The sequence below is a fragment of the Capra hircus genome, chromosome 12, assembly GCF_001704415.2.
Source record: "Capra hircus breed San Clemente chromosome 12, ASM170441v1, whole genome shotgun sequence".
In the NCBI taxonomy this organism is placed as follows: domain Eukaryota; kingdom Metazoa; phylum Chordata; class Mammalia; order Artiodactyla; family Bovidae; genus Capra; species Capra hircus.
In genome coordinates, this window is record NC_030819.1 from 24,216,631 (window position 1) to 24,230,561 (window position 13,931).

Here is a 13,931-nt window from a genome sequence, read left to right on the forward strand (position 1 = left end):
ACCGCTGGTAGTAAACTAGATGTATGTGTGCTAGTCATAATTTAGTCAGTATGACTCTCATTTCCTTTGTACATATTCCTATTTATTTATTTTTTACCAATTGTATTAATTAAGAATTATTATAAGCTAATGAAATGTAGAGTATTTGAAAGGAGCTAATAAGTCTGGCAATATATTGCCTGAAAATGTTCATTTCATACCTCAAGATGTGAAAATACATAAGATCCTTAAAAATAGAAGCCACATCTGTGTTTTTTAAAGGTGTATTTTTGTAATCTGTCCTGGGATCTGGTGCACTGCGTTTTCACTTAGTGCTTATTGCATGTGACTGAAGTTCACAAAATGCATTCTATGCAGTCTTTATTGTATTGGGCATTACAATGAACATTTTATTCTTGAAAAAAGAGGATTAAGGTTTACTCCAACTTATCAAATTATAGAGTGTTATCTATAAACAAAATGTGCTTAAATATTTGAAAATTATGATAGAAGAATAAACTGACACACAGAATAGTGGCTGAATTCAATTTCTGATTATGCTATGTCTCCACTCAAAGTTTATTGTGAAAGGAGGGAGAAAAATTAACTTTGTTTTTAAGGGGCAGTATTTAAAGATAAATATTTTTAGGCAAACACTGGAAAAACTATATATAAAAATGATTTGTTGGCTTAAGCTTTCACATGACCAAAGTTCTCACTTCTAAACAATGTCATTTTTTCTTGCCTTTTAAAAACTGGCATGCCATTTCACTCCTGTCATTTTTTCTTTGGATTTGTTTCTGAAACTGCTCTGAATTAGTAGTACAATATTTTTTATACTGACATCATATCAAATTGTTTTAGTTTTCATATTTTGTAGTATTTTATTTGTTACTTTGTATTTTAAATGAAATATATAGATTTCAAAGTAAAAATTATATTTTGTATATGTGAAAATCCATACACACACAAAATAAAACATTCTGCTAGAGCAGAGGCTATATTTTCTTCTTATATATATGTGTGTGTGTTTTGTGTATGTATTCCTGAAGAATAGACTTGTCTGCACACAGCAGTCATATTATGTGTATCATTAAGCGACAGATAATTAGGTTCCTTATTTGTGAAAGTCAGTCTTCAATGTTTATCTAACTCAAGTTTAATCCTCAAACAATTATCTAAAAATTACAACAAAAAAGGGATACAGAATTTTAATTTTTAGAAGAGGAGTGGAAGTAACATTGCAGACATTAGAGGAGACATATGACATTAGTGATAAACAGAGGTACGGGCATGTTATTACTTCCAGGTTCCTATCATCTTATTTAATCCTCATAATAGTTGAAGTAGGTATTATTATTGCTTCTGCTTTTCAAATGATGTAACTGAGGACTAGAGAAGTTAAAATCTTGCTAATAATCACACAATTATTAAGTGACACAGCCAGGAGTGAAACTCAGCTTGGTACAACTTCAGATTTTGCAGTCATTGCCACAACAGGAAATGTTAGCCTAAGTAGCTTTAACTGATAAATGATCAGGCAGAGAGAAGAAATTGTTTACATACGTATTTTACATAAGTCCTAAGATACTGTAGAAATACTAAAATGTTTTAAAAATGACATTTTTTTTCTATAAACATGAATTTAAAAGCTGAGTATTTCTGAAGGAGCTGAATTCAAATACAATCTTATACAAGGAGTACAAGTGTTCTAACAGAAATTCAGGAACTGAATAACACCTGCATTTTACAAATTCCTCAATCCATTTATGTCCAGGCATTTAACTCTATTTTCTATCATATTTTAACTCAACTTTGAAAAACAATTTCCAAGACTCTTCAAAATGAAGAGGATGTGCCCCAATAATACAAGCATGCCATATTTTACTTCTTGTTAATTCCATAACTTTAGTCTGATAATGACTCAGGTATCAAGTTGTCTTCATGTAAAAGTTTATTTTTTTTTTCAACTTGTAGCTAGAAACTTTCAAATAATGAGTTTTAAAAAAGTAATGAGCTTAAAAAAATCTGTTTGTCAAACTTATGTGATCATTTGAAGTTTGTTTTCTTTTCCAGATATGTAAGTGTATGTATTGAAAACATTTTCAAAAAATAATAGAATCTTAGTAAATAATTTAATCATTCTTTTTACTGTGTAAGGTATATTGCAATATCCCTTATAAGTTGGATAAGTGGAATCTCCTACAACTGAGAAAGATGTGCACTGCCCAGTGGGCAGAGAGCTAGAGTTAGAGATAGCTGTAAATTTGTAGGAAAGTCAAGGCTTCCCTCTCGGCTCAATAGTAAAGAACATGCCTGCAATGCTGAAGACATGGGTTCAATTCCTGGATCATGAAGATTCCATGGAGAAGGAAATGGCAACCCACTCCAGTATTCTTGCCTAGGAAATCCCAGGGATGGAGGAGCCTAGAGGGCTATAGTCCATAGGGTCACAAAGAGTCGGACATGACTTTGAGGCTAAACAACAAACAGAAAAAAGTCAAAGTGTGAGTAACTAGAAACTTGTGAGGTTGTTTAACTTTCTGAACAATGTGACATTTGTATTAAAATTCTCCAGAAAAACAAAATAAATAATATATATGTGTATATACACACATTTGAACAGTTTCCTATGAAGAAATGGCACCTGCGATTGGGTCCTGAGAAGTCCTGAGAAGTCCCATGATCTGTTGTCCTCAGTCTGGACTCTCAGGAAAGCCACTGGTTTCATTCTGGTCCAAGTCAGAAAACCTGAGATCCAGGGGAACCGGATGTGTAAATTCCCGTCCAAGGACAGGAGAAGACCTATGTTCTAGCTCAGTTGGGCAGGCAGGAAGGAAGAGGGGGCAAATTCCTCTTTCTTCCATGTTTTAGTTCTATTCAAGGTCTCAACAGATTGGATGAGGCCCACTCATATTGTGGAGGCTGATCTATTTTAGTGAGCCCACTGATTCAAATGCTAATCTCATCTGGAAACACCTTCACAGACCCAACAAGAAATAATGTTTAACTTGGGCACCCCTGAACCATTCAAGTTTAGACATAAAACAAACCATCACAGCATGGATATGAGTTAAATAAAGATAACTATTAGCTAGCTGAAGTAGGAGGAAGCATCTTCTGGAAAAAAGAGTAAGCAAAGATCCAGCGAAGCTCTTAGTATTTTCTAACACAGTAAATAAATAAATGAATGCTGCACAAAGCATCATAATTTATCTGCAGACTATACGAAATCAAGTGTGCTGGGTCATGAAGTGTCAGGAAGGATAAAAGATGAGTTTTGCACAATGGACAAGACTCAAATGATGTAGTATCTTCTTAGAGGAGCTTTATCTTTATCCTGCAATTGAAGGTTAGTTATTTAAGGAACTGATGAGAGATTGTCCCATCTATACCTCCTGGGATAATACTGGAGAGAGATAAAGCATTTAGAATGCAAGGAATGCTGGGACTCTAAATGCATGGAGGATATTGCAGGAAAAAGAAGGATGAAAAAATAAACAACAAACTCCTAACTTGTGAAATAAAGTTTATATTGTAATACCATAACCAGAAGGAAGAACTTTGTAGCAGTCAGTTTAATAGGAACAGTAAAAAAATATTCCAGGTAGAAATAACAGCAGGAAGTTGGATATATGAGTAAGACATTTAAGTTTGGAATTATATAAGTATACATGAATGTGAGAATCTAAAGTGTCTTTATGACTATTATATTGATAGCTATGAAAGTTGGGTGGATCAATAAAGGGAAAAAATAAAATTTGAGGAACAAAGTCTCTGCAACTTAGGAAATGATTAAGGGACTATTTCATTCAGTAATCAAACATTCCAGACATGTTTCATATTTTTGAAAGTGAATAACCTTAAATTTCCTGTTTTTCCAAAGTTAGCTGTCAAGTTGTTTACATTCAGAGAGATCCATTAGTGATTATTAACACCAAGGCTAACGTGGTCAGGACTGTGCTGTGTGTGAAATTCCAGTTGAAAATATGCCTCTGGATAATTTTTCACTGAGAACATCTAATATAATTCTAGAGAATTGATTGTTAGGCCCTTAATTACAGTAATGGATGCCAGGAGGTTAAATAAAACTGAATGCTCACAAATCTGAAAACCACTTCAAAAACAATAAAGATAGAGCAAGTATAAAGATAGACCATTTGTTATTTTAGTGGATCTTTACACCTTTTCCATAAAAATCATATAGATCCAAACAGATCCTTTACACAGCCAAGGAGAGTAGAAGAATGTGACTGTAAGAAAAAGGGGATACACAGACAAAACCTAATTTAAATCACTCAATTACCCAGTTTGATGAAATTCCACTCTGCATACCAAATGTCTCTTGGCCTCAGTGTTAAAGCTGGATTGAGGGAGATCTTTGGCAGGCCATCATTGTCTTAGTGTAATCAGGCACTTAGCAACCCTGACATTGGCTGCTGGCATTCTTTGTTTGGAAACAGCAGTTGATTCCACAATGAACTAGTTGATTGCTAATTTTGTGCTCTAATGCAGAGAAGCAGGGGGCCCCATATTGCACTTAAGTCCAGATGTCAGTGTGCTACCAAGATATGTTATTTGAAGATTATTTTCACTCATTTAGTGTTTCTATAGAGATTTTATAGTGCGCATTTTCCTCAGACCCTTTGGCTCTCAACTTTCTCCATAGTGATAAACAAAGGTTATAATTACTTCTATAGATCTTCCCTGAACTACACAAATATTAGAAAAATGAGCATATTACTTACTGATAGAATTAATGCAATGAATGTAAGTAACGTAGCAGAAATCTTATGATATGATGAGACTTAAAGGAGCATATAAGCTAAAAAGCTTAACGTTTGAGGGAGGTTCAGCAGGGAGGGGAGTAGTTGGAATTACTAGTCTCCATAATCATGTATGTCAATTCCTTATAATACATCATATAGATGTAAATATGTATGTAAAATACATAAATATGTAAATATCTAAATATTATATATAATATGTAAGTATAAAATATATATCTGAAGATATTTATAAATCATATTACATTTTACATAGGGCTTCCCAGGTGGCTTGGGCTTCCCAAGGGCTCAGAGGGTAAATAATTCACCTACAATTCAGGAGACACCAAAGACACTAGTTTGATCCCTCCATCAGGAAGATTCCCTGGGGAAGGAAATGGCAATCCACTCCAGTATACTTGCCTGGGAAATCCCACAGACAAAGGAACCTGACAGGCTAGAGTCCAAAGGGTTGCAAAGAGTTGGACATGACTGAGCAACTAAGCAACATATCCCATGTGGCTCAGTGCTAAAGAATCCACTTACCAATACAAGAGACACAACTTTGATCCCTAGAATCGGGAAGATCCCCTGCAGTAGGAAATGGTAACCCATTTCAGTATTCTTGCCTGGAAAATCCCATAGAGAAAGGAACCTGGTGAGCTACAGTCCATGGGATCAAAAAGTCAGACACAACTGAGCACACACACATACACACACACACACCTCTTACATATGATTTATGTATACATATATATATACATATTTAATGGTCCTGTGTCTCTGGAGAACAGACTAAAACAGACTCTACTTATTTTTCTACCCAGTGTAAATTTAGCATTGAAATTCTCAGTCAATTTACCAACGTTCTTTTCAGTCATTTATGTAGGCCTGAATAAAATTTATCTGTATCCTGCATGCAAAATTTCCATCTACTTACAATGAGTAAGCTCACTGGCAGAAGCTTTCATTCATAAGGATTGCCAAATTTGAGTTCCTGGATCCCTGCCAGATCCTAAGCAATGAGGCAATGCATATTGTAACACAGCGCTGCTGGGGAAGACATCCAGCAAGACAGATGACACCGAGATGACAGCTGCGATATGGTGAGGTGAGGAGGGAAACCACCAGTGCACAGCATGCAGGAGAAATGCTGCAAGCGCTCACTGAGGCACAACTTCACACAACATGACACAGCAATGGGGTGTGGAGAAACAGCAGTGGACAGGCTGTCTTCGGCAACAGTAATTGTAAATGGGTGACTCATGTGTAGTAAAGGCATCAGTTACTCCACAGGGAGAAGGGAAGTGACACTGCATAAAGGCATCAGCTCTCATAGAAAATAATATTTTCCATTAGAAAGGTTGACGTTTATGAGGTGTGTAAAGGGAATCGGGTGTCCTTGAAGCACATTTATAGAAATAAACAACATTGGTACTTCCTTTTTTGTTTTAAATGCAAAGATCAGTTTAGCACAAATAATATTTGTTACTGGGATAGAACAAGCACTTTTAATTCTATTTTTTAAAAGTGAAGTTGGAGAGGTATTCATTTTACCAATACGATAAGGGAAAATCCTTAATGAAATTCTAATTTAATTGCATGAGCAGTACAACAGGATACTTGGTGTTATTTACATTAAATACTTTTCATTATTTCTCTTTTACATTGCTTCTCTATTCAACTTCAAGTGGTAGTAGCTAGCTTTATTAAATTGTATGTTTTGCAGCTTTCAAAAAGTATATAACACCAATGTTCAATAATATGTTTTTCGAAACTATAGGCTATTAAATAAAGAAACTCATACAAGCAGTAGTATGTTAAATGTTTATATGACACAATGTATGACTATTAAATCTTCTGTTAGTGTCTTTGTGATGTGAGAGTTGCTGAGTAACAAGAATGTTTCCTATGGAAAATGTCCTAAAACATTATTTTTAGTTTACTTAATTCAGTAGTTTAAAGAATTCAATATACTCTTGGGTTCCTAAAAAGTACTGATATAATGATATGTTGATTTATATCTTTATCGATATAAATGATCTAGGACACTTTGTGGCAATTTTGATTCAGAAAGGATCAAAATTTAATAGAAATTTATTTTCTGCCTTTTCTTTTATAGGAAGAATTGAGGTTCCAAAGTTCAGTGCATTTGCCCACATTATTTAACTTGCCAAATGTTAACACTGCGAAAGTGCCATGTGTTTATTATGACTTTTAACTTTGTTTTTCTTCTCAATGTGAAAATCACCTTTTTTCCTACATGTAAAATACCGATATATAATTTGCTTCCTTGGGATATGTTCCTGTACTTGCAATAATTAAAAAAATAGGACACGGAGGGCTAAAGGGTAGGTGGAAACTATGAATTTAATCCTCATGGGATTCATGACATTGTGGACGCAAAGTAAATACAAAAGACCTCGTTAAAATATAGGAACATGTGGTGGAACAAAGATTTATTGAAGTTAAGAAAATATGAAAACAACATTTCCAACTGAGATTTTCAGGGCTTGTTTTACAGAGAAGGTAAAAATTGCCTTAGGATGCAAGAATTGGTAGAGTCTTGACAAAAACTGATTATAACAAGTATTTATTCTTTATTCATCCTCTATATATAATGAGGAAAACATCAATACATTAAGAACTGACATGAGAATTGTTATTATATTTTAAGAAAATACTTTTAGAAACTTCCTGAGGTAGAAAGTGAAATTAAGAGGACACAGAACCAGCAGGATCCACAGTAATTCACCATGATGGAAGAAGAGGATAATTTTGGAGTTGATCTTAAGAGAGTGAATGTCAGAAGCCAGGGATATCACATAGCAAGGAGTTAACTTTTAGAATGATTCTGAGGAGCATTTCTTGGCTTCAATAAAAACTTTTCCTCATAAACTCTCCTAATTTTCAGTTAATGAATTATTATATTTTATTTGTCATTCATTTTGTATGGCTACTGGATTGATATATTCCACTGAAGATAAAGTATGTTCAAAATCAGAATCCAGCTTTCAGGGGGAATTATTATTATGGCCTTTTCCAGTGAGTTCAAAGACATTTGAAAACAGCTTTGACTTACATAGTTCAAAGAATAGAGGTCTGAGTAGCTGTTATAGAAATTGCTCTAGATACTGAAACAGTGGCTGACATCTGAATATGTGTGTATGTGTGAAAAAACTTGTGTTTTACTCTCTTTACAAATAAAATGGTATATTGTTAATAGTAATAATTTCTTGGTAGGTAGAGATAGTTCAGGTTGTGTCAAAATCAACTATCTCCACATGATAAAGTATCACTAGAAAAATGTGTTATACATAAACATGAAAAAAGAATTTCAGAATTATCATTGACACACAAGAAAATAATTCTATATCTGAAAAATATTAGAGATATAATTGCATAACTCTTTAAATTCAAAATTGACTTCTCACTCAAAAATATCGATAAGTAGATAATTTCCAATTTTGTAAAGCACTATGAGTTAATATTATAAACTAATCCTCTCTCTTCTAAATCTAATTATAGCAAATAAAATATTTTAAAATACCATGTTATAGACACTCTTAAATTAAAAATAAACTCTTGACTAAGAAACAGAGTAAAGCCCTTCCACTAAGACAAGAAAGGCTGAAGCTATGTCTGTTAGTCTTTATTTCCAGGCAAGCATACTATAGTGGGTTGCCATTTCCTACTCTAGAGGATCTTCCTGACCCAAGGATCAAACCCATGTCTCTGGCATCACTTTCATTGACAAGTGAATTCTTTACCACTAACACCATCTGGGAAGCCCTAATCTATGGTGTATAATGATTAAAGTCCAGACCTTATGAAGTTGGGTTAGAGCTTCGCCCTCCATTCATTCAGGTATTTGGAAAAAAACAGTACTCTCTGGCACTATGGATCATATAATTCTGTCTAATTGAGGTAAAACAAAGATTCAAAAAATTCCCTCCTTAAAACCAGACAATCTTTACTGCCTACTGATTCCAGATTGGGTTTGTAGTAGTCTCTGTAACAGACAGGATCCTCCAGGATTGGTACAATATTACATGCAGTTTTCAAGATCTCTTTAACTTTCAAGGAATATAAGAGACTAGGTATTCCCTCTGCTCTCATAGAATTGCAATGTTCTATCACAATCTTACCTTGGTCATTATCATAGTCTCAATATAATGATATTATATAGCATGTGCTCATGTGTGTTTACTTGCTCAGTTACATACAGCTATTTGCTACCTTTTGGACTGTAGTCTGCCAGGCTCCTCTGACATGGGGTTTCTCCAGGCAAGAATACTGGAGTGGGTTGCCATGCCCTTCTCCAGGATATAATCCCAACCCAGGGATTGAACCCAGGTCTCCTGCATTGCAGGCAGATTCTTTACCATATGAGCTACGAAGGAAGTCCATACAACATAATATAATATGTTAATATTGATATATATATTATACACATGTGTATATTATATATGCATATAGAGAAAACCATAAATGCAGATTACCTATGTATACAGTAGTAGCATTAAAGATGAACACTTTATTAACATTAAAACTTCAACTAAAGGATAATCATCATTTCTGCCTTTGATTTGGGCCAATATAGTAGTGACTTTATCAACTATTTATTTGCATATTACCATTTTGAACTGCTTTTTAAATAATATGTCTTCCTTGACTTGACACCTTCCTATTTCTAATGTGGGGTATAATTTGTTTAAATGATCTCTGTTACTTTAAAATGTCAGTATTCTATTCTGCCAACATTTTTAGGCAGAACAAAGTAGATATAAATATAGCAGCTTGTCTCAAATTGACTAAACAAATACAATATTGGATAGCACATGTCAGATATGCTTTAGTGAACAAATTAAATGTAATAAAAATAAAACATATTTAAAATTCATAAGGTAGGCACATAGAAAAATTAACATGCTATACAAATTGAAAATGAAGTAAGAAGAGTCATAGTAATATTTTCACAAATGGTAACTTCTAGCAACTTTTATTAGTCAAGGAAGGAAGCCAAGGTAGTATTGTATAGAAATCAAACTACATTGTGCTAAAAGATGATAGCTATCGAGTACCTATAAAGCAAAAATATAACAAATTGGGTTAATTTTAGCCCATTTACACTAAATTTGTTTCAAGGCTTTGCTTGCTTTGAAGAAGTGAAGTGAAGTGAAGTGAAGTCCCTCAGTCGTTTCCAACTCTTTTTGACCCCATGGACTGTAGCCTACAAGGCTCCTCTGTCTATGGAATTTTCCAGGCAAGAGTAATGGAGTGAGTTGCCATTTCCTTTTCCAGGGGATCTTCCTGACCCATGGATTGAACCAAGGTCTCCTGCATTGCAGGCAGATGCTTTACCACCTCAGCCACCAGGGAAGCCTACTTTGAAGGAGGGCTATTCAAATATATGCTGTTTGAAATTAATTGAATGTACATTTCTGTGTGTCTAATGTGGTTTTTTTTTACGAAAATACACTTGATTTTTAAAAAATCCTTCTCTTTTGTATTTTTATATTAACTAAATAATTTTGAATTTAGCTTCTAGCTTTACAATAATTCAGTTTTTCTAATGTTTGAGTTATACAGGTGTGCATACTTGCTAAGTCACTTCAGTTGTGTTGTACTCTTTGTGACCCTATGGACTGTAACCTACAAGGCTCCTCTGTCCATGGGGATTCTGCAGGCAAGAATACAGGAGTGGGTTACCATGCCCTCCTCCAGGGGATCTTCCTGACCCAGGGATCAAGCCCATGTCTCTTACTTCTACTGCATTACATTGTCAGAAGATTGATAAACGAAGGTGGAACCACTGATTTAATGTATTCAAATTTTAAAAATGTTCACAGTTCTCAGGGCAATGTATTATTTTTCTTGTTTCTACAACTTATTTTCTGACCTAGTAATTGTAGGTTTCTTTTTGTTCTTGAAATTAACTGTCTTCAAAATATTTATACATTTATTTCTTATTTACCTGATTGTGATTGATTTAGAATAGTTTTACATAAAGTTTCATTTTTTCTCTATTTTTACACGAATGAGTAAACCACACGTGACATATCCATACAACAAAATATTATTCAGATACAAAAAGAAATGCATTACTGACATGCTAAAAGAATACTAAACATGAAATCTTTATGATAAACAAGCCAGCTCCCCAATCATATATTGAATGATTCCATTTATACAAAATATGCACAATAGCCAAATCTGTAATGACATAAAGTGGATTGGTTTTTTTCAGGGGTTGGGATAAAAAGTAAATGGGGAGTGACAGCTAATGGTTACATAATTTTGTGGAGAGTGATGAAAATATTTCCAAATCAGTGGTGATGCTTTCATAACTTTGTGAACATACTAGAAACCAATGAAACAACACTCTAAAAGGGTGAATGTTCATAGTATGGCAATTGTAGATGAATAAAACAACTACCAAGAGACTGTCAGTGAGCTTGGAAGACTAAGAAACTGTTGTATTAAATTTTGAGTCTTATCATTTGTAATATAATAGTTTTGCTGTAATAAATGTGATGTGCTAATTTCATAGGTTCTCTGTTGAAATTTTCATTTTTATATTTGGTCATCTTGTCCATTTTTTTAACAAAAACTTGCATGTTTAGTAAAAAGATTCTTTAATTATAATAAAGATATATCTAGCCAATTTGTTCACTACTGGGGATGCAAAGAAACTATAACTTCTGGAAGAAGATTTGGATAAAATTTGTGCACTCCCCAACGATAAACTATAAGATCATTAATTTAGTACTAGAAAGTGTCAACTTTGTAAATATACCAATCAGTTCAGTTCAGTTCAGTCGCTCAGTCGTGTCCGACTCTTTGCGACCCCATGAATCACAGCACGCCAGGCCTCCCTGTCCATCACCAACTCCCGGAGTCCACCCAAACTCGTGTCCGTCCAGTTGGACATCTTTTAGCTACTAAAAGATTAAATATTCTTCATATAATGTAAATCAAAATGCCAGTAAGTCAACACATTTCTAAATTTTAATTAGCTTAAGATATTTTTATTCATACTTGACATACTTTGGATGGGAAATTTGATCACAATCAAAATAATTGTCAAGTGTCAAATAAAATAGATCAATCGTAGCAAATTCAATATCAAAGATGATATATTTTGAAAGATATACAATATAAGGAACAAGTAGGGATGTTATCTGTTAATAAGACAAATAGCACATCAAGAAGATAAAGCAATAATCGGTATATGTGCACCACAATGAATTCTTATCTGACAAAACTATGGAGAGAAATAAATAAATCAACTGTTATCACTGGGAATTTTAATATACTTCTCTCAGAAAATAGCAAAGCATGCTGTCAAAAGATGAGCAATGATATAGAAGATACATTGTATGATGTCTTTATATTCAAACCAGAAATGCATATTTCACTAAAAATCAAAGGAATATGTGAGAAACTCAATGGATTTAAAAATTTATATGGAAGACTACATATTTTCTATAACTTAAATAAATTTGAGAAAGTTTTAGTCAAGCACATGTAAAAATATACTCTAAAAAATATATAATCAGGGACTTCCCCAGGGGTCCAGTGGTTAAGACCAAGATTTCAGTGCAGGCTGAATGGTTTCAATCCCTGCTCAGGAAACTAGATCTCATATGCCATAAGACAGAACAGCCAAAAAAATAGAAAAAAAATAATCAGAAGTGTGCTACTGATATGACAAAAAGTCAAATGTGTCATGACCTAGAGCTCAGAAACAGACCCGTCAATAGATAGAAAAATTTATAACAGTAAAATTGGCATTGCAATAATGGTAAAAAGTAAACAATAAATTGACATCGTAATAAATAAATGAAGCAAGAATACATCAGTAGAGAGTATTGGGAAGAAGAAATTAATCTCTGGAAAAATTTTAAGATGAATTTCTATCTCATGTTACTTTGAAATATAAAAGCTGTATTCCTCAAAGAATCAAATGTGAGAAGCAGAACAAATTAGATGATTAAATGTGCACAAATACAGTTTACCCTTTAACAACTCAGTTTTGAACTGTGTGCAGTTACATGGCATTTTTTTAATCAATAAATGCACTATTATACAATAACAATTGGTTGAATCTGTGTATGAATCTCAGACAAAAGGGCCAACTATGAGACTTGAGCATCCCTGGATTTTGGTATTCACAGGGTGTTCTGAAATCAGCTCCCCCCCTACCATTTGGATATGGAAGGAAGGCTGCATCTTTGTGACTATGAGTTGTAGAAGAATACCTTAAGTAGTACCTCAAATTATAATTCCTAAGGTAAATTGATTCATTTGATTATAAAAATTTATGGATTTATTTTTAGGAAATGATGACTTAGGCAAAATTACTAAATGGATGTCAATATGGAAGAACATTTGTAGTATTTAAAACCGACAAGAAACTGTTGCATACAAGCAAACTTAAAAATAAAACCAAATTAGAAAATGGATGAAAATTAAGAATAGGCAAAAGTGAAAGTGAAAGTGCTAGTTGCTCAGTTCTGTCCAACTCTTTGTAACCCCATGCACTGCAGCTCAACAGGGTCCTCTGTCCATGGAATTCTCCAGGCAAGAATACTGGAGACTGTAGCCATTCCCTTCTCCAGTGGCTCTTCCAGAACTGAGTCTCCTGCCTTGCATGCAGATTCTTTACTATCTGAGCCACCAGGGAAGCCATTAAGAATAGCAGTCCTCTAATCAAAAATCTAAATGCCTTACAAAAGTAAGAAGATGCCAAAGTTACTATAAGAAGCAAAACATCAATGAGATGTTATTTCATATCACTGGATTGGCAGATTTAAAATCGTGGATAATTCCAGGTGTTAATGTGGATAGGGGAAACAATAAAATGATTGCCCTGAGTGCTAAGGCTTTCCTGTAACCCAACAAAGACTATGAAAACAATGATAAACTGACCCCTCTCAGATACTCCAACCTCACCCCCTTCAAAAATAATACCTACAAATGGGGCTAGCTGCATGCTTGAAAGTCTCCATATTATCTATGTGAGTTAAATAAGGAAATTAGACAAAACTGTCAATTCACTAGCACAATATTTAAATCAACTATTCTTCAATAAAATACATTTTTTTAAAAAGTTTCAATTTCAGTTCAGTTCAGTTGCTCAGTCGTGTTCGACTCTTTGTGACCCCATAGACTGCAACACAC